The sequence below is a fragment of the Peromyscus eremicus genome, chromosome X, assembly GCF_949786415.1.
Source record: "Peromyscus eremicus chromosome X, PerEre_H2_v1, whole genome shotgun sequence".
NCBI classification, from domain to species: Eukaryota; Metazoa; Chordata; class Mammalia; order Rodentia; family Cricetidae; genus Peromyscus; species Peromyscus eremicus.
This window is the reverse complement of record NC_081439.1, coordinates 41,826,395-41,853,956: the sequence shown is the minus strand read 5'-3', so window position 1 is coordinate 41,853,956 and position 27,562 is coordinate 41,826,395.

Here is a 27,562-nt window from a genome sequence, read left to right as displayed (position 1 = left end):
AGTATTTGTAAGGTGTACAGGATACAAGAATGTTTGAAATTTGCTGAAAGACAGTTCATTTTTATTTCCATGGAAGGTTACTCTACAAAGCTCTAAGAAAATTTTAAATAAATATAGATGTGATTACTTTCACAACCTTGCCATTTGAATGTTTTATAAGCAACTGCATGTATTATGAATGTACCTATATGTTCTGTGACTTTTCTTCAAGGGATTTCAGTTGTTAAGATGAATAGGCTCACAGGAGAAGAAATAGCTTAGTTGTGGACCACTGTGGCCCAGGTCTATTCTTTTATTAAAGGGTCCATAACTGTTATTGCAAATTACATTATACCTATGAAAATGAGTGGTCGAAGTACAGGACTGGGTCTTTTGTTTTGTTTCAAACAGGGTTTTTATTCTATATTTCAAGGTGGTCAGGAACTTATTATATATCTCAGACTACCCCCAAATGTGTAATCTTCCTGCCTCAGTCATTCAAGTGCTTGGATGACACTCAGGGGCTATCATGTCTGGCCCAGAAATAGGACACATTCAATTAAGCTGAATTATTAGCAAATCTTAAATAATACCACATACTACATGTAGGATTAGTTTTGGATTTTTTTCTATTTTATAACATTCATATTTTGAAATAATATCCTTTCTTGTTATATTGATAAAATGTTCCTATAAATTTAAAGAAAATGAAAATCCTCCTTAATTTTAATATCAAAGGTTAATCACAGTTCCCTATGAACTATGAGAACAGCTTTGCCAGATAAACCCACTGAATCAACAGTAGCACAAATGTTATGGAAGTAACCAACAACTTTCTATTTGGCTTTAAGGCCCATCCCATGAGCTAGAACTCATGTCTCATACCATTAACTGGCCCAAACAATCATGGATGGCCAGATCACAGGCAGTAGGGAAGAACCTAATATTATTATTCTGCTAAATGGACAAAGTAATAAACTGTTCCATAAACTCTAATGTTTATACCTGTAGATAGGTGCAGCTCTTAACCCTTATCAGAGAAGCTTCTTCTTGCAGTTGATGGTGATTAATACAGAGATCTACAAGTGGCCAATGTGCAGAGAAAAAGAGAGTATGCAATGCACAGTTCTAAGGTAGGCCATCTATATCGCACCTCATCCCTCCAAGGCTCGGGGATCATTGCCAAAGAGGGGGTGGGATGATTGTACAAGCCTGAGGTGGTAGATATTTGTAGTGAAACAGTTTCTTTTCCAGGTATCATAGGAGAGTTGCACATATGTACTCAGAAGCTGTGTGCACAAGGCCTGTGCCAGATCAAGCTGACCCAGATCCCAGCACAGATGCAGGGACAGGGCTCATGAAGGCAACTGATGGCTGCCAGGGAAGGGAAGGTCAGTTTTCTTCAGGGATGAGGCCCCTGAGAAGCTGCCTGTGCTCCAGTAGGTGTTCTTACACCTATATATGTACAAGCAGCACTAAGTGGACTCCATGGAGTTAAACACAGAGCACACGAAATTGGGAGAGAAAAAAAGTGGAGGGATAGGAGAGGGAATGAGGAATGGAGTTGATCAAAACATATTTATACATTTAAAAATCTCAAATAGTAAAAAGTTAGCAACAACTAGTCATTTGCTGAGTTTTCCGCCAGTCTTTTTCCTAACTAGGACCTTAGAGATTACTTGGTTCAACACACTCATTTTATAAACGAAGACAATTCATTAAAAAAGTTGAATTTTGCCTGATGTGGTGATACATTTTAGTACTCAGGATGCAGAATCAGAAGGAACGTAAGTTCAAGGTCAGTCTTGGTTATATAGCAAGTTTTAAGCCAGCTTGAACAGCTGTCTCAAAATTCAAAATAACAACAAAAGCAAAAACAATAGTTGAATCTCTTTCTTGTCTTATTTCAATTTGTTGAAACAAGAACAGACTATGACAGCACACTCTGAGTTGTATCGTAAGCCTAGCAACGATCTGACCTAAAGAACTTGATAAAAATCAATAGACTTTCAAGACGTTCATGGTTTGGTCATTGCCCCATAATGAAGCACTTTGTGACCATGAAAGGAGCAAGAACAACACCAAAAATCCAAGGATAAAAAGCCACAATGGAATTGTAGAAAGAACATGCATGCCATAGCATGAGAAGAAATTGTTAGACCCACTCAGGAATTGCCTACCCGCAGATCCCTTGGAGAGAAAATTAAATGTTTCTATTGTTCAAGCTCCTATAAATTGGGCAGTTGGACTTTCTGTTACTTGTAGCCCCCTGAAAATCTGAACCTATAAACAATGAACCAGTGAAAACACAAACACACAGCATCTGTTTTCTGCCATGGTCCTATATACCTTTAAGAAATATTTGTGAAGGTTTTCCCTAAAACCTAGTAGGAAAGGTATGGTAGGATTCTTTGTCTAGTAGGCGTGTATCAATGGAAAGCTTTCTAGTGCTTCCTTTGACATTTTGAGCCATGGAAATGAAGCACTTGTTGAAAACAATAAGTATCAAGCTCTTGTAAAATTTTAAGAGCACTGTTAAATCCTGAAAGGTGTGGAGGCAGAGTAAAGACCACATGGAAATTGACATGAAAAGTTCTAGAGAACTCACACTGTATTTTCACTTCTAGAAAGAAGATTTATCTTCAGACAAAGAAAGGAAAGTAGAAAAAGTCATACTCTAGTAGGATTCACTGCAGTCTTTACTCATACAAGAGAAAATTTGATAACACTTCGAATCTCCAGCAATAGGGTCTTTCCCAGAAAAGCATGTCAAAAATCTCTGAAGCTATCACAGATCATGCCTCTTTAATTTTTTTTGAGAATTTCATAGCTGCATATAATGTGTTTTTATCAAACCAACCCCCTTTGCACCTCTCTCCACTCCCTCCTCTCTCCCCTCCACTTCTCCAAATGTCCCCCATTCTAGTCCTCAGGAACCGACTTTGCTGTAGGAGAAATACTTAGGCTACATACTCAGCCTTGTATTAGTTACTTTTGTGTTACCATGATCAAAATTCCTGAAGAAACAACTTAGTGGAAGAAATATATAGTTGGCTCATGGTTTCAGAAGGTCTAAGTCCATCATAGTGAGGAAGGTATGGGGAGTTCACAGTGGTGAGAATTTTTTGGCTACCATCCTGGCACATCAGGAAACTGGAGGAGCAGGGCTTACAAAATAGTGCCACTGGCTTTCCAAACACAGGCTTGTAGGGAGTGATTTATATTTAAGTCACAGTAAGCATTCTTTGTTATTCTGCTGCAATCATATCATGGGATAGATGTTCACCAAAGTTTAACCAGTTCCTGATGACAGCAAAATCACCATCAGTGTTGTTTTGAGAGCCTTACGATCTCCACAAAATGTCTTCAATAATTACCTGAGTCAAGCAAGCATATTGTTTCTTTGTTACAAGGCATCCATTGGTATCAGGAGCAATTGTCCTATATGATAATTCATATCCTCATAGTAAGTAAAGAAAGCCACTCCTGATATAAACAAATGAATAATAAAACAGAACATAAAAAGGAAGCTGGACTCTTCTGCTAACTTTCCAATAGTATCAATGGAAGTGAGGTTTGGTTTTCCCTGGTTTTCCTTGGTCTTAGCCCTAAAGGTTCTGCCACTGTAAGACTCCCTTTGTTCTAAGGCAAACCAGAACAATTTGTTACCCTAATTGATAGGTGCAGTTTCAGGGCAGCGAGAAACCAGAGGAGAGGGGAAATAAGGCAGTGAAGCACCCTAAGCAAATGCAAAGTGATCTATTAACAAGCCAGTCAGAACTCTGAAAGAATATACTTGACTGTTGACCCAGGAAACTTATTTACGGATAGGCTGCCTCAAGCCACTGCTCCTTAGGAACATCTCCTGACAGGAAGGATAAGGAGGAATGTGTCTGCCATTGTCTTCCTGTCTCCTATCTTTTCACTGGACATTGTCATTATCCAGAGTGTTAAACCCCTGCAATTCCAGACTCTTGCCCTTCTGAAAAGCTTCTGGGGAAACCAAGTCATGTGCCACCTGCTACAGCCCTTCTGACACTGAGAGGGACTTGGGAAAGTTATGACTCCTGTAGGCCTGATTAGATCAGACCTATGCATACTGGAGTCCCATGGCTCCCATTGCAAAAGTCAGAATGGAGATTTGTAGATTTGCGAAGGCATCATTAACTAGTGGTCTTATCTCATTTACATTTCAGAACTCTGTGAAGATTGCAATTGTAATCCTCATTTTACTTAAGAGATTAAATAACTTGTTGAAAATGTACTGCTTGTAAATGTCAGGGTTGGGGTTCAAATATAAGGCTGTTAGACTCTCAGTATGTAAGCGTTAACCACTTGATTTTATTACAAGACCACTTGATATGCAGAAAGTATTTGAGAAGCATGGACAGAACTCCAAGAAGCATTCTAGTGTTTATTATTATTAATTGATGGTGTTACCTCTTAAAAATGAGGCACGTATCTACTTAACCTGGCACATTTCAATAGATTTCTTTCTTTAATGCTGATAATAAGAATCACTGCCACTTTTTGAGTAAAAGCTATGTATCAGGTACTATGCAATCAACTTCGCACAATACTCGGAAAAAAAGTAACCCATGTTTTAGACAGATTGCACATTCTACTCACATCTCTATGACTGAAAGCAGCTGTAAAGACTTTTAAAAAATTGCCTATATTTTATATCAGTTGAGGTCCTTGTGAAAAATTGATGGAACATTTAAACTGGAGAAATAAGGAACATTTAAAAATAATTGTCTGGATAGCCAACAAATTGCCTAGCTGTCTTTTCTTACAGTAGGGTGTAGAGAGGCCAAGAGAGATGGTGGAGGGGGTAAAGGTGAACTGGTGCAGTTGAACGCTAGAGCCACTCTTATTCCGTAAGGAGATGGTGGTTGGAGAAAGTGACTAACAAGTATACACGGAAGAGTTAGTCTTGTACAAGGAAGCACTGGGCAGGCCCACCTATGAAGGGGAGGAACTCTGCTAAGCATTTATCAGGCTATAAATATCTTCCGACTTCTTTTCCATTCTGATAAATCCACACACCCTTACTCCAATGTCCTTTCCTGATTGTCATTCAGTTTTCAATCTTATTCTTTTTATGCATCTCAGTAGCTAGCCAACTTAACAGTCAATCACCTTGGATTACTATAGAACCTTGTCATAAGCCGTCTCTCCTACTAAAGGAAGTGGACAGCTATATTTACAACTTGGATTTGTGTTCTTTAGGCAGCGTACCCTTCACCAATGCCTTTCAAGGCCACCTGTGTACAGGACTATATATTGTAATAGCATTTGACTTCTATCTTGTGTTTGTATGCTATGCAGATCCATGTGTGAGCCAGCTCTGAAATTTGACTTCTTCCATTTTCTGGTCAAAGAGAACTCTATTTGAAGTCATATATGTAGATTAAAGGCAATATAGCAAAGCACAGGTATGTACCAAGGAGTATAAGCCTCCAAATTGTCCAGTTTATTTATGCCTTTTCTGGATTTGCTCAATCAAGGATTGTATATTTCAAATACAAAACAGTATTCTACTGTGAAATCCAATTTTATGGAAATATAGAGTAGATAACACCCAGCTCATAGTTGACAGCAACTTAGTCAGGCTTTTAGCTTTCTACTAGTCTCTAGTAGCAGGCTAGATCTCTTAAAAAAAAAGAGTTGTTGGTAGAAGATTCTGCTGCCGAGATCTATCGGAGACTGGATGCATTTCTAGTGTTTGCTCTCATACACTTCTGATAAGGGTCTGTTGAGAGATAAGCACTATGGCCTGAATTTTATCTTATCTAAGGTCTAACCTTAATATGTTCAGAAAGTGGAACTAAATATATTTGGCATTAAGCCCAACATCCTTATAATAGTCTGTAAGGAGAAGCAGTTGCTCTCCTTTAGAGATGATATATCCCAGCATACTCCAGCCTCCATACACCTAAATGACGTAGCCAGTTTGGAGTTTTTGTGGTGTTATCACTTGCCCTCTGCCATTCATATATTTTGACTGCTTACTTACTACTTACTGACTGTGTCTATTCACTGGGTCCAATTACCTTAATGTCATAATGATACTGTATTAGAATGATAATCTACAGGAAATCAAAATGATCAAGTACTTTCCAGACTCTGTTATGGAAGAGAACATGTGAGCATATCCCTGAATATGCTTAGTTAAATTGTTGTCCCTGATGTGAAGGAAAATGGCTTCTTATCATCATTGCTGATAGGAATGGCTTAAATTTTTTTGTTAGGTCAGTGGCTATAAACCAGGTATCAGAGAGTCTGTTTGTTTGCTCCTATAAAATTAGCATATCCAGAATCGCAGCTGTGTCTGTAATCATTATCTTATTAAATCTGTGATTATCTACAGTTATTTCCCAAGATCTGTCTTCTAGTACTGGCTAAACTCTCAAGTCAAATAAGGATAGGAATAGTCATACTGATATTTTCAAGTCTTAGATGGTGTCATTTGATCTGTATAATACTCCATGTAACATTACTCCAATTTAACTATACTGGGGTGACCTAGGAGATATTCCTAGGACTTCCATTTGACCCTCACTACTATATGAGTCCTAACTCCATGAATCAGGAAGCCAGGGTGAATTTGTCCTGTGTGTGTGTGTGTGTGTGTGTGTGTGTGTGTGTGTGTGTGTGTGTGTGTTTTCACTGTATAGTCTGAGGCTAGAGAAACAAACACAAGATATACCCATAGCCATGCTGGGTTTGGATCAATATTCTGTTATCTGCGTTCCTCTTTAAAGTCTCAAAATCTCCTCCTATATGTGCTGACTAGACTCCAGACACAGTAATTTGGTCAGGGCTTATAGCTCTTTCTGGTAAACTTTCATTTTCTAGATTTTGTACTTGTTCATATGATGTTATAGTATCATATGGTGTTATGGTTGCTTTCATTTCATTTCACAGATTTGATCACTAAAAAGACTTCATGGAGATCAAAGTAAGTGGTACCACATGTTCTATTTATTTGGTTCTGGCAAAGTACCAGCACCAAAACCACAGCTGTGATTGGAATCATCAATTGCTTGGAGGAGAAATTGCAGAGTTTGCCTCCTCCAATAAGAGAGGCTCAAAGTTATCCATTTTCTCTGTGTCTGCCCAAATGTACCTATCTGTTTCTTAGGATCTCATTCAGTAGTTTGCTAGCTTGGCTCTCAATTTTATAAGCTGGATATTGGCCTTTGGAAGAGGATGTGGGCAGCAAAAGTTCATCAAGGAAAGAGTAACATACCCTGTTCTCATCCCCTTGTGTCTCCCAAACTTCTGCTACTGCTTCTCCTGATTGAACTGAATCTTAATCCAGGTAAGAGACCCCTTAGTTTCTGTAGTAAGGAGAGGAGTTACAAAAGAGAATACAGATGGTAGAGAGTACATTAGAGGTTCAAATGAAAGCGTCCAGCAGCTAATTCCTGTGCTTCTCATCATTATGTTCTAAAATGCTTACTCTGATGTGCTGTTTTTAATACCCATAGCAAGAGTAAAATGTAGAAGAAATTCCTGTTACTTTTATCATTACAGGATTTCGTTTCTTTGTGACCAGGGAACCCAATTCCACAGAACATTCATTAAGCAGTTTACAGATGGCAGTGACCACAGAGTGTTCCAAGGATGGTAATATTTGTACTAATGCTTTAAGGAATAGTGTATTTCATATACTTTTGATACACTGGAATATTAAAATAAGGAAATTTTATAATAAAATAAGGGCCAACATATACCTATACTAATTTTATGATTGACCACTAATATTATTCAATCAAGGGTTATTGAATAGTATTTCCAACATATACACAAGCAAAACAAAAACTCACGTATTTTGTGTTATATTAGGAAAGTAGGGCAAATATTGTACTGGCTAGTTTTTATGTCAGCTTAACACAAGCTATAGTCATCTGAGAGGAGGGAGCCTCAATTGAGAAAATGACTCCATAAGATGGGTTATAGGCAAGCCTACGGGGTATTTTCTTAATAGTGCTCAATGCAGGAGGGCCCACCCTATTGCAGGTGATGCCAACACTGGGCTGGCAGTCCTGGGTTTTATAAGAAGGCTGAGCAAGACAAGAAGAGTAAGCCAGTAAGCAGCACTCCTCCATGGCCTCTGTATCAGCTCTTGCCTCCAGGTTCCTGCCCTGTTTGAGTTCCTGTCCTGACTTCCCTCAGTGATGGAATATTACCTGGAAATGTAAGTAAAATAAACCCATTCTCCCCAAGTTGCTTTTGGTCATGGTGTTTTATTCATTACAACAAATCTGACTACAGACAAATGAGGACATTCAGAAGAAAATAAGTGGAAACACAGTCTATGCAACTCTTTGAGTAACTTTCACTGATGTTTGGTAAAGGGAAGAGTCATAGCTATTGAGTGGTCTTTTCCCCTTCATCTACGAATGTAGTTCTTGAAGTTCATACCTTTTCAAAGTGTTAATAATTCTTTGAAATTAAAATATAATCATATCATTCCCCCTTCATCCCCTCCCATGTTACACCCCCCCCCATGTTCATGGCCTCTTTTTCTTAATTGTTTGCTATATAACAAAATAACTCTAAACCTAGTGGTTTACATACCTTTAAAAAGCTAAATATCAATCATTTCCTATGATGTGGCCAGCTGTTTTGGTCCAGGTAAGGCTGAATGAGACTGGTTTATTTCCCATGGCATTGTTTACAGTTCTAGTAGTTAGCTATGTCAGACGAGGCAGGCAACAACTTGGCTCCATGTCTCTTGCCATGCAGTACAACAGCCTGGGATCATGAATATGGACATGCTTATGGGATTCCTAAGAAATAGAAAGGCAAGCCCTAGAGTATAATTACGTTTACAGTCTTTGCTTATGTCACGGGCGCTACTGTTCCATTAACCAGAGCAGGTCACATGGATAAGCTCTGGGTCAAAGTAGATGGGAAATAATAAAGGACAGGACACGAGAGAGGAGATGACAGCAGCCTTATTTGCAAATAACCTTCCACAATTATTAGAGTTTTATAACTATATGAACTTACACTCTGAGTTGTTCATGTCAGAAGTCTTGAAATTATTTTCTATCTCTCTTTTCCTCACCAAGTATAAAAGAGAAAATTATTTAATTAGTTAAATAAAATGCATTTTGTTGGAAATAATTTTCTCTTAGTACTTTAATAATGTAACCTTTAAGACATTTTCGATAACAGAATCGTTACTCTTTAATTAATTATATTCAGAAACTGGAGAGAAAGAACATAATTGTCAGGATAAAATATGAAATTTATTTTAAATACCAGTAATATATTTTATTACACCTATTCGAAGAGGTAATCACTAGTCAATGGCAACATTTAAACACTTAGAAAAATATTAAGCACTACTCCTGTTTTAGGTGATTGTGTGCTTGCTTCTTATCTGAGGGTTGGCAGCAGGCAAAGAAAACTGGTTTTCTCAATGCCTCCATTGTCAATCTACCTTCTTCCAGCTAATTGACTGATTTCTGCCGTTGCTGCCTGCCTCCCAAGGGGGTCACTTTCTCTGACATGGAAAACTGAATAGTACTAAAATGTCCCACAATCAACAACTGACACAATCATTTACAAACCTTTTAGAAAACTCCAAATGGGGAATTTTTCCTTCATAAAGAGGTGGAATGGGATATTGCGTTGCTATCAAGCAATTGCTGATTCACACTCAAATTAGTTTCATAACAATTTTGGGCCTCAGTTTGCTCATCTGCAAAGCAATAATTTGACTTTAATCTCTTCTCTCTATCTGTGGTTCTTTGAGTCAAAGTGAGTTCTGCTTATGCATCAGAATCAACACTCTATGAACCACAGTTACAGAGGGAGCCTGATACAATATTGGTTAACATTGGAGGCAAGATTGATCACAAACAGTATCTAGAACCATGTATACCATACTTCAGATATACATGCAAAATTCAAGAGATAATGCCAGAAAGAGTATCTAAAACTTTGTGTGTACCATTTCCAATTGTGTGGGACTTGCATTGGTTCTACAGTTGAGCCTTGAAGTTTTCTTTCATGTTAAAAAAAATACCAGTGTATTTTTCACTATGACTGAAATGGCATTTACTTGCTTTCCAGAGCTCCTCAAGCTGAACAGACCAGGAGTCTCTATCAGATTGGGGAGCCAGACCTCTTTGACAATCTGCAATACTTCTGAGTACAGTCAGTCTTTAACCCACTGTGGGTGTGCACACATTGCACGGACACATGAATAAGAAGACTTCTACTATTCTGAAGCTTCTAAATTTTATATAAGTCTATTTGTTAATTCTAGGGGGCACTTTCCTATGCTGCTGGGGTTCTATTTAGAAATGCAACCTATGTCCTGAAGTATTTTCCCTTAGTATTTCCAGTGTTTCCCAATTATAGTGCATTTTAAGTTAATATATTTACTATGATTTCAATTGATTTTTGTGCAGGGTGAGAGATGGGCATTTGATTTCATTCTTGCAGGAGAATATTTAATTTTGCCTGTACAATTTGATCAAAAGGTTATTTTTGTCTGTATTTTTGATACCTTTTATCAAACATAGCCATTTTTCTTCTCTCTGGGTCATCTATTAAATTCCTTTGCCAGAAATATAAGCTGGAGAAAAGAAAGCATCTTCAATAAACGGTGCTGGGAAAACTGCATTCCACATGCAGAAGAAAGAAATCAGACCCTTGTCTATCACCTTGCACAGAAACGAACTCTGACCACACCAAAGACTGAAATATGAAACCTAAAATACTGAAATCACTAGAAGAAACAGGCAGTGCCCTATATGATACAGGTGTAAAAAAGGACTTTCTGAATTGGACTCCATCTGCCCAGGAAGTAAGGCCAGCAATTGACAAGTGAGACTTCATAAAACTAAAAGGCTTATGTACAGCTAAAGGAATAATCGACCTGGTGAAAAGCAAGTCCACAGAATGGGGCAGAATCTTTGCCAACTATATGTCTGACAGAGGACTAGTATCTGGACTATATAAAGAACTCGAAAAACAAAGAATAAAAAAGTGACCCATTTGAGAAATGGGCCAGGGACTTGAATAGAGAATTCTCAAAAGAAGAAAAATGTGGCTCAGAAATATCTCAAAAATGTTCATTAAATCTTGTTGTGCTGGCTAGATTTGTGTCAACTTGATGCAGACTGTAGACATGTGAGAGAGAAGGAAACCACAAATGAGAAAATGCCTCCATAATTTTATGCTGTGGACCAGTCTGGAGAGCATGTTCTTAATTAGTGATCAATGGGAGAGGGCCCAAGCCATTGTGGGTGTTGACATCTCTGGGCTGGTGGTCCTGGGTTCTGTAAGAAAGCAGGCTGAGCAAGCCACCATGCGTGAGCCAGTAAGCAGCACCCTTCCCCAGCCTCTGCTGCAGCTCCTGCCTCCAGGATCTTGCCCTGTTTGCGTTCTTGTCCGGGCTTCCTTCAGTTATATGTTGCAATGTGGAAGTGTAAGCCCAATAAACCCTTTCTTCCCCAACTTGCTTTTTGGTCATGGTGTTTTGTGATAGCAATAGAAACCCTAACTAAGACAGTTGCAATTAGGGAAATGCAAATTAAAACAACTTTGAGATTTAATCTTACCCTAGGCAAAGATGAACAAAACAACCAACAACAAATGCTAGAGGGGATTTGGAGAAAAGGGAGCCCTCTTTCACTGTTGGTGGGATTACAAACTGGTCCAGACTGTATGGAAATCAATGTGGAGAATTCCCAAAGACCTAAAAATAAACCGACGATATGGCTCTTCAGCATGTGTCCAAAGGACTGGACATCCTACTCCACAGATACTTGCTCAGCCATGCTCATTGCTGCTTGGTTCACAATAGCTAGAAGATGGAAGTAACCTAAATTTCCTTCAATTGACAAATGGATAATGAAAATGTGGTACATATATACTATGGAAAGAAATCATCAACATTGCAGGTAAATGGATGAAACTAGAAACAAACATATTGAGTGAATAACCAAGACCCAGAAAGACAAACATTGCATGTTCTCTGTCATCAGAGGCTCCTCCCTCCAAACCTTCAGGAGTACACGCATATATCTCAGAGTAACTACAGAAACCAGGAAAGTAAAAAGTGACCATTGTCAGGGTAAGGGGTCCGGGAGCAGTAAAGAGGGGAATCTGAGGGTACAGTGATCTGACTGGGAAAACAGGAAAAACTGGGCCTCTAATTAGGGAGTGGGAAGGAGATAAATATAGAAGAAGGAGGGTAAAATAATAACAGTAAGGATGTTTGGAAAAGAGTCATACTATTAGCTATCTATCTAAAAATAACCATAATACATAAATAATTCTGTGTATAAATATTCATATATGGTTTAAATGAAATTTTCTCATCTTGGCTGACAATGCTCCTTCAAAGAGCCAAAGAACACCTAACAAAACCCTCCACACCAGACCTGAGAAGCCCCCCTTTGAGTTGTTGGCCTGGGTTATCAAGGAGACCCCCCAAAACAAACATGCTATTGCTATCACTCTTGCTTGCCTCTCATAGGTGGAAGGTAAATCCTTACTGCTGAAGCCACCAGGCACTTCAGACACAGGGGCAAGAAGCTACTGAGCTGGAACTGACCCAAATGCCTTCTTCCTGAGGACCAGTTTTCATGGCACCAGAAGGCACCATGCAAACTTCTAAAGGAGGGAAGAAATCAGTAGTCCTGCCCAGCTATACGCCTGTGTACCACAAAGATCAGCATGGCAACATAACCCTAATCGTGCAATAGTGGGACATCTACCCCCGTGGCAACAAACAGTTCTTTAGTTGGACATAGGACCTGCTCAACAAGAGGGAAATTATGCCTAGGACCAGAAACTAAGCAAACTACCCATGGTTAGTGAAATCATGGGTCCTGGAGAACTTCTACTACACTAAACAAGCATAATCCCTAACTACATTCTTAACATATATCTGCATACCCATAGACAGGTGTAATGCTTATCCCTCATCAAGAAAATTTCTCTTTGCAACAGATGGAGACCATTACAGAAAACCACAACCAATCAAAATGCAGAGTTTTGGAACCCACTCTCAATGAATACATCTACAAAACAACTCCTGCATCTAAGTTCAGAGAACACCGTGGAAGAGAGTGTAGAAAGATTGTAAGAACCAGAGGATCAGAACATTTGCTGTGAGACTGTGTCTTCTAGGAATGTCAGATGCTACACCCATCAAATCTCACCAACAAGACTGCCTAAATATGAGCTGAACATGGACAATCAACATGCCAAAGTGGGTGGGGGAAAGCCCACGACCCCTCAACCCTACACAAAGAACTACAGGCAACTGAGGAATGCTGAAAGTGAGAGAAGTCTTCCCCAGGGAAGAGCACACTAATTGGTTATCCAGCACCAAATGGTCAGCATTGAAAAGATGCATACAAGTAACATTATACAAACCAAGCAGGTTATATTTAGGGATGTATATAATAAAATATGATTATATTATATATTATAATAAAATATGATTATATCCACCCTCAATTTTCTTCCTCCAAATTTCCCTGTAACTTTCCAACACACCCCCTCCAAACTTCATGTCTTTATTTTTCTTTTTGATAACCCACTAATTTCAATTAGTGCTAGCTATATATGTGCATGGTGTGGGCCCATACAATGGAAGATGGAAAACCCACCAGTGGTACATCCTTACAAAAGAATTATTCTCATTTTTCCAGAAACTATTTACTGCCAATAGGTAAGGAGAACACATCCTTTATTTATGCGGGAATTCGGGAATTCTTGCTGGCTTGCTCTCATGTAGTTCTTGTACAGGTAACCACAGCTCCTGTGAAATCACGAGTACAATAGCCATGGCATGTCTAGAAGGCATTTCTAGTTGAAAAGTATTATCTTCAGAATATCATCAATATCATAGAAACAAGGGTTTGGGTCTAAACATTGTCTCTGTCATTTCTTTGGGAAGAAAAAATTTCTTATGCAGGTTTTGATAAAGAAGCAGGGTATCTGATCGATATTCTGAAGGAATCTTTAAAATAACCATAAGACACTCAGCATAAAACATTCTCCCATTCTCCTCCTTTTGTCTCACTGAAGTCACAGTCAAGGCAGAGCCTGGCACCAAGAGGTACCTTCATGGCAAGTAGAACCCATCAGTCTCAGTTAACAATCTCAGAGCTTGAATGTGCTTTTTCTCACACTGGATATCTGGTCTAGTTGCTTCAATATTAGGAAAATAATCCTGGGATGTTTTCTGAAGAGGTACTTGGTTTCACAATGCACCACCAATAGGACCCTGTTTTGTAGAGTTTCCCAACACTCCCTGCAAAGTCCATCTTACATAGTTTAAATAAGCAGATAATGTGCATTCTTTGGGTGTCTCCCCATACCTTTCAAAAAACACATGGCTCCTCTTCATCCTAATGCTTTCTTTATTTCCATTCCTGTTTGAAATAAGAAAATAAATGCAAGTCCCCTCCCTGAAGTTTTCACTTCCTGGAAACAGTAATGTCTACTCACTTCTTCACTTCGCCTGAGACCAAGAGCTCTATCATCCCATTTGTCCGTTCCTACTCTCTGTTCTTCCCACCCTTCCTTTATATTTAAATTGATTTTTGGAAGGGTCTTCTCATCCCAGGCTGGCCTTAAGTTTGCTTTGTAGCTGTAGATGACGGTGAGCTTTTGATCCTCCTGCCTGCACCTCCACAGTGCTGAGATTACAGATGTGCACCATCTCGCCCAGTTTACATGGAGCTAGGGCTGAATTTCAAGGCTTTGTAAATGCTAGGTACTCTACCAACTATATCCATCCCCCCATATTTCTTTCTGTTCCTTGCTTCTTTATTCTATACAGTGTCTTCTCAAAAGGAATAAAAGAAATCTATTGTGGCCTAGAAAAAGAGGACAGAGTGAATAGTACAGAGTTTTCCTAGCTGACCACAAGTGCTACAAAGTTCTGGGGGTCCTATGGTTAGACAAAGAAGTTTCTCTGCAGTGTTTGTTATATTTCTAAAATTTATGCTGAAGTATTTAGAGGACCACACTAGTGTATATTTAAGTACTCAAATGGTTCAGTTATATATATATATATATATATATATATATATATATATATATACTTAAATGTGTACATTGTGTGTGTGTGTGTGTGTGTGTGTGTGTGTGTGTGTGTGTGTGTGTGTGTGTGTGTGTATGGAGAGAGAATAAAAGTACAAAGCAATAAAGCAAATGGGATAAAATGCTAATAACCAGAGGTGATTCTAGACAATATTAGTGTGCTATGTACTATTTATGTTCCTGAAATTCTTCATGCTTGAAACTACCTCCAAATAAAATGTTGACACTAATCTTTTTTAAAGTTTTTTTAAGTTTATTTTACATAACAACCACAGTTTCCCCTCCCTTCTCTCCTCCCGTTCCCTCCCCCACCTCCTTTCTATTCCCTCCCCCAATCCACTCCTCAGAAAGGGTAAGGCTTCCCATGGGAGTGAGTCAACAAACCATGACATATCAAGTTGAGGCAGGACCACACTCCTCCTTCTGCATCAAGGCTTGTTGAAGAATCTCAGCATGGGGAATAAGTTCCCAAAAGCCAGCTTATGCACCAGAGACAGGTCTGATCTCACTGCTAGGGGCCCCACAAACAGACCAAGCTACACAACTATCACCCACATGCAGAGGGCCTAGGGTGGTCCCATGCAGGCTCCCTAGCTGTTGGTCCAGAGTCCCTGAGCTCCCACAAGCTTAGGTCAGTTATCTCAGTTCCCCATCATAATCTTGACCCCCCCCCCCTTACTCATACAATCCCTCCTCTCTCTCTCTTCAACTGGACTCCTGGAGCTCGGCCCAGTGCTTGGCTGTGGATCTCTGCATCTGCTTCCATCAGTTACTGGATGAAGGCTCTCTGATGACAATTAGGTTAGTCACCAATCTGATTACAGGAGAAGGCTAGTTGAGGCATCCTCTCCATTATGGCTAGGAGTCTTAGCTGGGGTCATCCTTGTGGATCCTGGATGTTTCCCCAGTACCAGGTTTCTCCCTAACCCCCAAATGACCCCTTCTATCAAGAGATCTCTTTTATTACTCCCCCGCCCCTGTCTCACCCTAGCCTTCCCAACCCAGTCCCTCATGTTCCCATCTCATCATCCCCCCACAGTTTACCCAAGAGATCTCATCTATTTCCTCTTCCCATGGAAATCCATGCGTCCCTCTTAGGGTCCTCTTTGTTACCTAGCTTCTCTTGGGCAGTGGATTGTAGTCTGGTTATCCTTTGCTTTACATCTAATATCCACTTATGAGTGAGTACATATCATGTTTGTCCTTCTGAGTCTGAGTTACCTCACTCTGGATGATATTTTCTAGTTCCATTCATTTGCCTGCAAATTTCATGGTGTCACTGTTTTTTACCACTGAGTAAGTAGTATTTCATTGTGTAAATCTACCGCATTTTCTTTATCCACTCTTCAGGTAAGGGACATCTAGGTTGTTTCCAGGTTCTGACTATTACAAATAATACTGCTATGAACACAGCTGAATAAGACATTAGTCTTTTTTAAATGGAGTTTTTGTATGTAACAATATAATATGTGTAACTTCTTTTCTAGGAGGTAGGATATTAAAGTGAATGTGATATACCTGAGCTGAGTTTTAAAAGGCAGAAGGAAAGAAAGAAAGCCAAAGATCTTCTCAGGCAAACTCCATCTCTCTGGATCATTCATGTTTCCTCTTTTATTCATTCAGTTGTCTGCTTCTCAGGAAGTGTACTCCATTCTACTTCCTCCATTTAATCTCCAGAAGAGTATGGCCCAAACAAAGCTTTCCCTGTCCCAGTGTGTTCTTTATATTTTCTTTTCAGTTGCATGCTTTGACAACCTACCAACGTGGCAGACAATGAATCTAGCTAAATGCCAATGAGGAAAGACACCATGATAGAGAGTTGATTCTATCTTGTTTTTCAGCTACTCATTTTTCTGGCTTTACCTTCTGGAAGCCAGACTAAGGATAGATGGATGGTAGAAAGCAGGGTCTGTGATAGTGCAGGCAGGCAGGAAAATGAATGGTGGAAGGCAGGGTCTATGATATTGTAAAATCAGTCACCATTTTCTCACTTCCCTCTTCTCCATGGCATTGCAGTTTCTCCCATTCAGATAGGGCCTTTGTTTCTCCATTTGGTGAATCTAGGCTGATCTTGTGACCCAGCCAACATGACTCAAGTAGAAGTTTTAAGTCCATGCACCAGGACACTGAAACCACCCTGTGAATGAACTTGCAGTAGCTTTCTGGATGATGAGAGACACATCTGTGCAAATGTCAACCTTAGTTATCCAAACTACACTAAGGCCAATTGCAATTCATGTAGGTGGGGCCATCTTAGCCCATATATCTCCTAACAAGCCACTAGCTGGTCATAGACAGAGAACAAGTTTAGTAGAGATGAGAGGAGCAGCCCAGACTAATCTGCCCAGTCATCTCAAGAAAGGTGTAGAAACAATTTATGCTTGTTTCTCTAAGCCACTAAATTTTAGGAAGTAGACCACTGAAACAGAGCTCTAGAGTCCAGCAACAGAGTACTAAATGAGGACTCTAGGGCATTGCTGTAGTATCACAATGCATAGAAAGCTCCTTTCTTTGCCTGACTGAATGGCTTCCTCTGCTTTTCCTCTTGCCAATATAGAGGACAGTGATGTGTCATGGAATATATCACAATGAATTTATTTCTGAAATTTTTACTTGATCCAACCAAGTATTCTGCTGGGGGATGTCTTTCTGTATGCTGTGAATATATGTTGTTCCCATTGGTTAATAAATAAGATGCTTTGGCCTATGGCAAGGAAGCTTAGAGGCAGGTGGGAAATCCAAGGAGAGAGACAAAAAAGAGAATGGTGGAGTGAAAAAGAAGCCAGCCTGCTTCCCAAGGAACAACATGCAAGCAGACCAGTAAAGCCACGGAACACATGGCAAGACACAGATTAATAGAAATGAGTTAATTTAAGTTATAAGAACTATCTGGCAAGAGGCCTGCCATAGGCCATACAGTTTGTAAATAATATTAAGCCTCTGAATGATTATTTTGTAAGCAGCTGCGGGACCTCAGGGATGGGTGGGACACAGGAAATGTTTTGACTACAGTATTCTTTTCTCAAAGACTATAAAATGATAGCACTGAAAGGGACAACTTTTTCATATATGCTGCTATACTCTTCAAAAATTGAAATAGTTAAATGTACATATATGTAGCTTGCTAGTTTTCATGACATTTTCCATCTAGATTGCAATATTTTCATCAAGAAGTGGTCAGATGTAGATGAGTAGCAGAGCGATTGTTGAGAAAACACCACCCTGCTCTATATTTCATATTATCAATGGTCCCATCTATCTCCAGAGAGGGCACGAGGCAGCAGCCAGAGAGGGTTTTGTAGTTCTGTGAATAAAGGTTTATTACTTTCTTCTGCCTTCCATCAATCAGCTCAGTGTTAGGAGAACTAAAGAGGAAAAAGCAAACCTAATCTTTGTGTCTGCTCATAAAATAGAACAGGCAGAATTTCCTTTAGTTGTGACCTTGAAAGTAACTTTTTCAAAGTTAGAAGGAACTAGAATTTGATTAGAAGTCAAAACTGGAAGAGAGGAATCTGGAGCTTTGAACTTTCGTGTCAACATTTGTCCAGCTGTTGCAGTTGAAATCTCCAAACATTTATGGACACCTGTTCTGTGCTGGGAGCAGACAGGGTGATGCTGGGAATAGAAGTATGCACAAGATGAAGTGCCTACTCTATAGATTCACATAGCACAAGACAATTAATAACATGCAGTGGTGCTCTCCAACAGGAGACAAAAGGTGTTAGAGCCAGAGGAAAAGTAAATGCAAACCCAGGAAGGTACAGATTATTTTTCACTTTGGGGCCATACAACTAAAAAAAAACCCAAAGCATTGATTTTTGAAGGGAATTTTGCTCACTTAGAAGTTGGGTGATAGCTTTCTGAGACAGGAGTAGTTGCCCTAGGGACAAAAATCAGAAGTCATACTTTAGGGAAACCCTGAACTACTTATTCTTAAATGACTCGGCAGGAGACTAGTAATTTCCTATCTTGTTAAGCAATGTTTTTTTTTCTTTAAAAAAAAAACATGGGAAGATAACTCTTGGACAAAGAGGAGAACAGACAAAAAGGCAGAAAACTAGAAATTGCATTAACTAGAGCAGAAATTATTGGAACCCAATGAAGACAGAGGTCAGTGTGTCTAAGGCATAGAAAAAGCAAGGCTCAACAAGCACTGCTGGAAATCCAGGTTAAGATTAAAGATAACCTGAGCAAAGGGATGTGAAAGGAAAAATGGAAAAGAGCCTCTTTAGGAAGGGGAGGGAGGTAAATACATAAGAAGAGGATAAAATAACAATAAGGATGTCTGAAAAAGCTACAAGGAATTATACTAGTAACTATCTACCTAAAAACCCTGTAATAAATATAATTCTGTATATATATATATATATATATATATATATATATATATATATATGTTGAACTTTTCTTATCTGAGCTGATGGTGCTACCTCCAAGATTCCAAGACCACCTTTAAAAAACTCCAATACCAGACATGAGAAGCCCTGTCTTGAGTTGTTGGCCAGGGATGTCCAAGAGACTTCCAAAATGTACAGTCTATTGCAGTTGTCCTTCGTTGCTTCCCAGAGGTAGAAGGTAAGTCCCTGTTGCTGAAGACACCATTCACTTTAGATGCAGAGCCTTGAGCTGGAGGTGACTTGAATGTTCTGCTCCCTGAGGACTAGATTTCATGGTACTTGTAGAGGGCAACATGAAAGCTTCCAAAAGAAGGAGGTAACCAAGAGTCCTATTCAGCTATGATGTCCATGAGCCACACCAACAACCAGCAAGTCATGATAACACTAAGGATGCAGCAGTGGAATACATACCTTGGCAGTAACCAACAGCCCTCTAATTAGACTTAAGACCTGCTCAACAAGAGGGAAAATAAGCCTGGCACTGGAAATCTAGCTAACTACTCAATTCTAGTGACATCATGGTTATTAGAGGAGAATCTACAACCACTGATTAACTAAACCAGCATAAGCCCTAACAATAATCTATGAACTTGTGTCCTTATACCCACAGAGAAGTGTAGCCTTCACCCTTTACTAAGGAAACATTTGTTCATAATAGACGGAGACCATTACGGAAAAGTACAACCAATCAAAGTGTGGAGTTGTGGTCCCCAGTCTCAATGGATACATATACAAGCAGCTGAAGAATGAAAATGGGAGAAGTAGTTTTCCCCAGGGAAGAGCACACCAATTAGTTGTCCAGTGTTGAGTGGTCAAACCTGAAAACATACAATAAGTAATAATGTATGGACTGAGTAGGTTATATTCAGGAAAACATATATGTACGTATACAATATATGCATACAATAAAAATGAATGAAAAATGAAGCCAGGAATTTGAAAGAGAATGGGGAAGGGTGTATGGTAGGATTTGGAGGGAGGAAAGAAAAGGGAGAAAAGCATTTATATTATAATCTCAAAAGAAATTAAACAAAAAAGAGGACATGAATTGTGCGGCACATTGTATGGGAAAACAACGTTTTTGGTAATGTTGCAGATGCTAGCAATTCAGGATCACCTGATCTGATATTGTGACAGGCTGTTCTCTAAGTCTCTTTGCTGAGTTGAGACTGGCCTGCAGATTTATCAGAGGCATTTAAGATGTCTCATACTAACAACTCTCTGTCAATCACACATTCCCATTCTCTTTTTTTGGTTTTTTTTTTTTGTTTGTTTGTTTTTCGAGACAAGGTTTCTCTGTGTAGCTTTGCGCCTTTCCTGGAACTCACTTGGTAGTCCAGGCTGGCCTTGAACTCACAGAGATCCGCCTGGCTCTGCCTCCCAAGTGCTGGGATTAAAGGCGTGCGCCACCACCGCCCGGCTACATTCCCATTCTCTTAAGCAAAAGTTCTTGAAAGGTTGTGCCTCTCATTCTTGTCCCAGATTCCAGGTCTGCTTTCTTCAGAAGTCTCCTTGAACAGTGTTGCATTAGTCAGGTTTTTGTCTCTGTGACCAAAATTCCTGAAAGAGAAACTTAAAGGGGAAGAATTATTTATTTTAGCTCACTGTTTCAGAGTTCCTATCCAACATGGACAACTTTTTGTTGTTGTTTGTTTCTAAGCATATGATGGGACAGAACATCATGGAAGCAAACAAAATATGGGGAAGAGGTTGCTTACCACATGCAGCCAGGAATCAGAAGAGTAAAGGAAGGAGCCAGGTAAGATCTAGCACCCAAGGACATGCCCGCAGTCTTCTTCCAGCTAGGGCCAACCTTATACAGTTTCTAGATTCTCCCAAATAGTGGCACCTATTAGAGACCAAGGTTATATATAGCTTGCTTTGTGAGGACATTTTCTATCTCAGCCATAACAGGTGCTCAGTTTCACCATTTTATTCAATCTAAAGGTCAGTTTTTCAACAACTTTTTAACATCGTTCATCTCTTCTTAAACCTTTTCTTTTATAAAAATTTTTAGAAACCACACAAAAGTTTGAAGAGCAAAACAAAATCTCCTAAAAATTGTTTTCCAGTAGTCCATCAATTCCCAGCATTCTTAATGGCTATATTGCTACACTGACTTTATTACTTTCATACCTCCCTCTCTCTCCTTCTCTTTCTCTCTCTCTCTCTCCTTCTCTCTCTGTGTGTTTGTGTGTTTCCTCTCTCCTGTTCTTTCAATATACACCTTGAGTCAACAGACAATTGTCCCAGTAAAGATTTATATAGCATGTTTTTCTCTTGTCATAAATCTAGTCAAGAATCGTGCTTTTTTAATGTCCTTTCTCTTTTGACTATCATTACCTTGACAAATATAAAATCAGAGGCCTATACATTGCAAGACTGAGGCTTGGGGGAAAAAAAATCAGAGGCCTAGGCTGTGGGTTTAGGTCTGTGGTAGAGTTTTTGTCTATCACGTGCAGTATCCTGGGCTTGATTCCCAGGACACACACACACACACACACACACACACACACACACACACACACACACGCACACACGCACGCACACACACACATACACACAGAGAGAGAGAATACATTTTGTATAATTTCTTTAATTTGCATCTATCTAATGCTTCATTATTATTAGATTTAGATTATACATTTTCTACAGGATTATTGGATAAGTAATATTGAATCCTCAGCACATCATAAGAAAGAATACCAGGTGCCCTATTCTTATTGTTAACTTTGTTTATTTATGGTGACCTTTGAAAAGTTTATCTACTGTGATGTGAATTTTTCTTCTTCCACCAGTCAGTGTGACCAACTGTACTATCTCGCTTAAAATTCCACCAGATTTCCTCATACTTCAAAAGAAATTTAACTATCTTTTCATGGTATATAAGACAGGACACTATCTAGGCCTGCTTCCATTGTGACTTTTTCTCCTACTACTTCACTCTCACTTCTTCCCCATAAGAAAAAAAATGACCATAGTCACATTTGCTATTTTGCTATTTTTTCAGACATGCTAAACTCATTTCTTCCTATGGGACTCTGCATTTGCTGCTACTTGTACCTGAACTATCCCATTTTCGCTAGAGAGCAGAAGAGGAACTTTATGCAATTTTATCCCTTACTAAATTCAGGACTCTGCTCAAATGCCACATCCTTTGAGAAGCATTCCCAGAAAATCCTACCTAAATGTCCATCATTTATTACTGTCATTTTCAAAGTCCTTAGCCTGTATTTTTTTAAACATCTATCATCATCTTGTTACCATCTCCAGAATGTCTGCATTAATTATTTTCATGTTAACCACATATTCCCAGTAGCTTGAACAGTACCTGGCACATGACATTTCATAAATATTTGTTGAATAATTGAACAAGTGAACAAATGAATTATAAATTTTTGACTTCTAATCTTCTTTGGATTCTTATATTGCTGAGAAATCATTTTAGTTGGTACCAATTAATCTTCCTAATGGCTACTTCAGACATTTACTGTTCTTTTAAAATCTCTGTCTCTGTTAGTTCCAAAGATAGTCACAAAGAATGTTTGCTGTACTTTATTAGCTCCAGAAACTTTAGAATACTTTTCTTTGTGCCATTTCACTAAAGTATGAGGCAGAAATAGGATTTCCACATGCCTGTAAAGCTATGGGATTGTCAACACAATCACTGGCCTGTATAACATTTTTAGAAAAAGGTGGAAGCAGTCTAGGAAAACATAACGAAGGAGGAATGTAGTGCTTTCATACAGATTAGGGGGAAATGCCCTAAGAAACATAGTGAAATAGCTGCTTAGACTACTAAGAAAGTACTCTGCTTTGGGTAATTCCCATATATTGTCAACCTTTTCCTTCACAGCCCCTTACTGTCTTTGAAGAAGTATTGTCTCTAATGGTGTCAATCAATACTGACTTCTCGAGGGAGTGGTACTCACACCATACACTCCACCACCCACTGCAACTGGTATGCTCATGCTCTCTGGAATCTTGCTCTTCTCCAACTCTCTTCTGAATACAGACGAGTTCAGACTGCCATCATCTTAGGGAAATCCCCTCTTTCCGTTGCCATATTCTGTAGGAGGACAAAGTACTTGACAGAAGCAGCTAAAAGAAAGAAGGGCTCATTGGGGCTTCCAGTGAAAGAGGGGATACATTTCTCTTTTTAAAACTGTATATAGATTTATTTTCATACAGTATATTCTGATCATGCTTTCTATCCCCTTATCTCCTCTCAGATCTTCCCCACCTCCTTACCCATCAACTCCATGCCCCCTCCCCTCTCTCTCTTTAGAAAAAAAGGCAAACAATCAAAAACGCTAGAATAGAACAAAACAGAGAAAAAGAAAAAAACAACAACAAAGTAAAAGCATAAGAAGCTTACACACAGAGACACACACATACACAGAGCATCTGTAAAAACACAAAATTGGAGACCATAATGTATAAGCAAAAGACCAGCAAGGCAAACAAACAAACAGAAAAGCCCAGCAAAAGCATTATGAGACAAAAAAATGTAAGAAGGGATGCATTTCTGATAGGAATATAGGCTATCACAGCAGAGAAGGCATGGCGGCAGCGGCATGAAGCCATCCAGTTGTTTCACCTAGGGACCTCTGGATTGTCCCTACCTTTTCATGTTAACCAATCCTGCCTCCCCACCACCAACCACTCTTGACACATCCATTAAGTGATCCAATCTTTCTAATTCTTACTCATCCATTTTTTCACATTTATCTTCATCACGAAGCGTCATGTCTAGCTATATTATTTCTGGTCCATACACCAGAAACACTGATAACATTCTACTCTGTTCCATTCATCTTCTACTTAGCCATCAGGATGAATTTACTTTGGTCATTTACTCAATATCTTTTAATTTATAGAATGCATCAAAACTCCCAAACATACAGATTGGACTATTATTTCTAATTCTTCACTCTCCCCAGCAACAGAATTATAATTCTGTGCCCTTTGTCACTTGACTTGGCAATTTTAGCCATAATAGAAACACAATATACTTTCCCATTGTATGTGACTTATATTGGTCAACAATAGAATGCCAATTATTGTGATATAAGGAGATTTAAAATATGTTTAGATGGATTGGATCCTCCTCTTTGGCTTTAGGCATTGTCAGGAGAAATGCATGACCATAAGTGACTGCTACAAATTGTTAGATTCAGTTTCTAGAATCAGTCATGTGCCACCTGGAGCTAAGTTCAGCCTAATCCAAACTGGCTCACCAAAAATCAACTTAAATAAGCTAAACCTCAGGTAACCCACTCATGAATTAGAAAACTTGTGTTTTTTTTCTTACAATCTATTAAAAATTTAGATGTTGCTACAAAGCATTATTTCAACAATAATTGAATGACACAGTATACATGAATGCTCTACAATGGAAATCCAATCAGACTTGTGCCAATCTCAAGCCTTTTTCCTCATGTACCCATAATACTTGTTCTCACATATTGGGTATGTGCTCCTTCCATGCCAGTCCAACTTGTATAAGCAAGCAGGTTAGTGATTAGCAGACATGAGATGCATGCATGCCTTTGTCCAGAGCAACCATTGTTGTTTCACATGTCTAATCTTTGGTCTGTTCTTCGGTTAGAAAGTTGCTTGAGACTCCCAAAACACCTTCAGTATGAAGCCTGTACTTTTCCACCTGCTCTTTGTAGGTAAAAACTCTGGGTTCATTTTAGGTATGATCTTACATTAATAATAAATATTTATTGGATGATAAGTTAGAGACACTGTTTAGAGTTTTCTATTTACTTTTCATAATGACCCTATTGGAATAAGTCCTATCATTTTCATTGTTTTACAGAAGAAGCTGAGGCATGGATAGGTAAAGTAGCCTGAAAAGCAAGGCAGTGAATCACAGATGTGGGATTCAAATCCAGGCAATCTGACATTATAACAACCATTAATCATTGTCCTCAATCCCCAGTGAGTGATGTTGGGTCTTTTTTGTATCTATGCCACTGTGCATACCTTGATTAAAATGCTGCACATTTCATGAGGGATATTGATTTATACTCTTCCCTCCCCCACACTTCACCAAGAGCTTCGAAAAGTCAAGGACTCAATCTCAGGTGTCCTTATACATCTAATATCTTGTAAGGTAGCTTGCCTGTAGCTAGCTCTTACTAAATGTTTGTGAATGCAATTTGCTATTGAACTGCTTTGTCATCAGTCAAATTTTCATCACAAATTGCTAGAGAACTGGTCCAAATTGCCTTTCTCTGAAACGTGAAAATGACACGATATATTTGGAGAGTGATTTATAGAAAATCATGTATTTCACACAGATGGAAAGGGTACAATGATAAGAAAAATTTTCAAATTTCCCCTCAGGCATTTGCTTTTTAAACATCAATCAAACAATCAACAAATCTTGACTTAGTGCTCTGTATTCATCAAAAAGAGGCCAAGCACTTGCACTAGAGGTAGCCCCCAAATCACGTTGTGCTCTGGTAGCTGCAGTTCATGTTTTCTCCTGATCTAGTCTTGTTTTTATATATTTGAGCTAGTGAGATCAATGAGTATGGAAAGAAGTTAAGATGAAATAAAATTTTTATCTGGCAGCCTTTTTCTGAAATCTTCAATGGCTTTGGAAAGTTTACTGATTCCTAAAGAAGAATTACCATTCTCTTTTAAGGAAGGGTGAAATAAAGGGAGAAATTGTGAATAAAAGGAATTAGGACAATTAGCACAGCCCTTTAAAATCTGCCATTATCTTCATTGATTAGATTGTTTTATAATTGTTGAATGTAATGAAAATTATATCTTGGAGCTAGATAGGACTCAGGTCTGTGAGCCACAAATTACTTTGTTTTTGAAGAACAAAGATCAGGACTGAGAGAATTCAGTCAGCAAAGTGAAATAAAAATGTCTGAAGCTTTCAAAGTACAGTAGGTAAAAATAACTTTCCCCCCTTTATAGAGCTTATATGCTACTGATAGATAGGTGCTAAGATTTTGGAGAGAAAAATGCAAGGTGCCTAGCTTAAATACAAGCAAAATAAAAACAAAAACTAGAGACTATTTATTCAAGCTCCTGCAGCCATGAAAATGAATACAGGTGGTGGTAAACAATAATGGCTTCTCAATCATTTCAAAGTTTAGCTTGTTAGGAGACTATTTTCCTTCACTGAAGGTTATGCATATTTTTCTTTTGGTTGTGAAACATTTTAAGAAGTTTTGTTGCTCCAACCAAATTGAAAGAAAAAAAAGCATCCAATGGAATTAAAAAATTCAGCATATATTCATCAAGGAAAATAGTTGAGATACATTCTCTTCTTTACTATTGACTTCTTACTATTTCTGTATGAATATATTCAATGAATGAAAGAGATTTTTGAATGCCCAGTGATTTGTTTGACCAAATCTTGCCTGAGCTTTAGAGGATTTAAACAAATGTACATTTTCTTTATCAAATGTATTTGCTGTATCAACAGAATGGCTTGTATCCCAGATGTGGGGAATGCAATTTAAGGAGAGAAAACTTCAAGGTTAGAGAAGGAATATAATGATGAAAAGCATAATTGAAGCATAAAAGCACAGAGCTCAGTATTTTGTCAATTTGAGTAATTTAAAATATCATTATATATAAAGAGGAAGTTAGAAGACAGTGCTTTCATTGATCTTTGGGAGACTGACAGCAGAGAATAAACGCTGCACAGTAGGCTACTGTGAAGGCTTACATTTTAACAATGAGCACAGGAAGAACTGGTATTGAACCTTAGCCTGCATTCCCATGTAAATCAGGTATCAGTCCATTCAAACACATGTTTTCATCTGTTCCATTGCAAGACAACTTATTTTCTAGATGTGCATTTATGTATTCATGAATATGAATGGAATCTGCATGGTACACTTGACTGAGGACATGAGACATTTTCTCCCCAAACATGTGACTCCCATCATCTTTCCTTTTGGACTAGAAGTCAACATCTATGGTGTGTTTAGATTTGGGTGTAATTGCTTATAGAGAATACTGCTATAATTATTTTGGGGGGTACGGGTGGGGTTATTTTGCATTTTTTTGAATTTCCTTTTTGAGAGAGCATCTCCTTATGTAGTCCTGGCTGG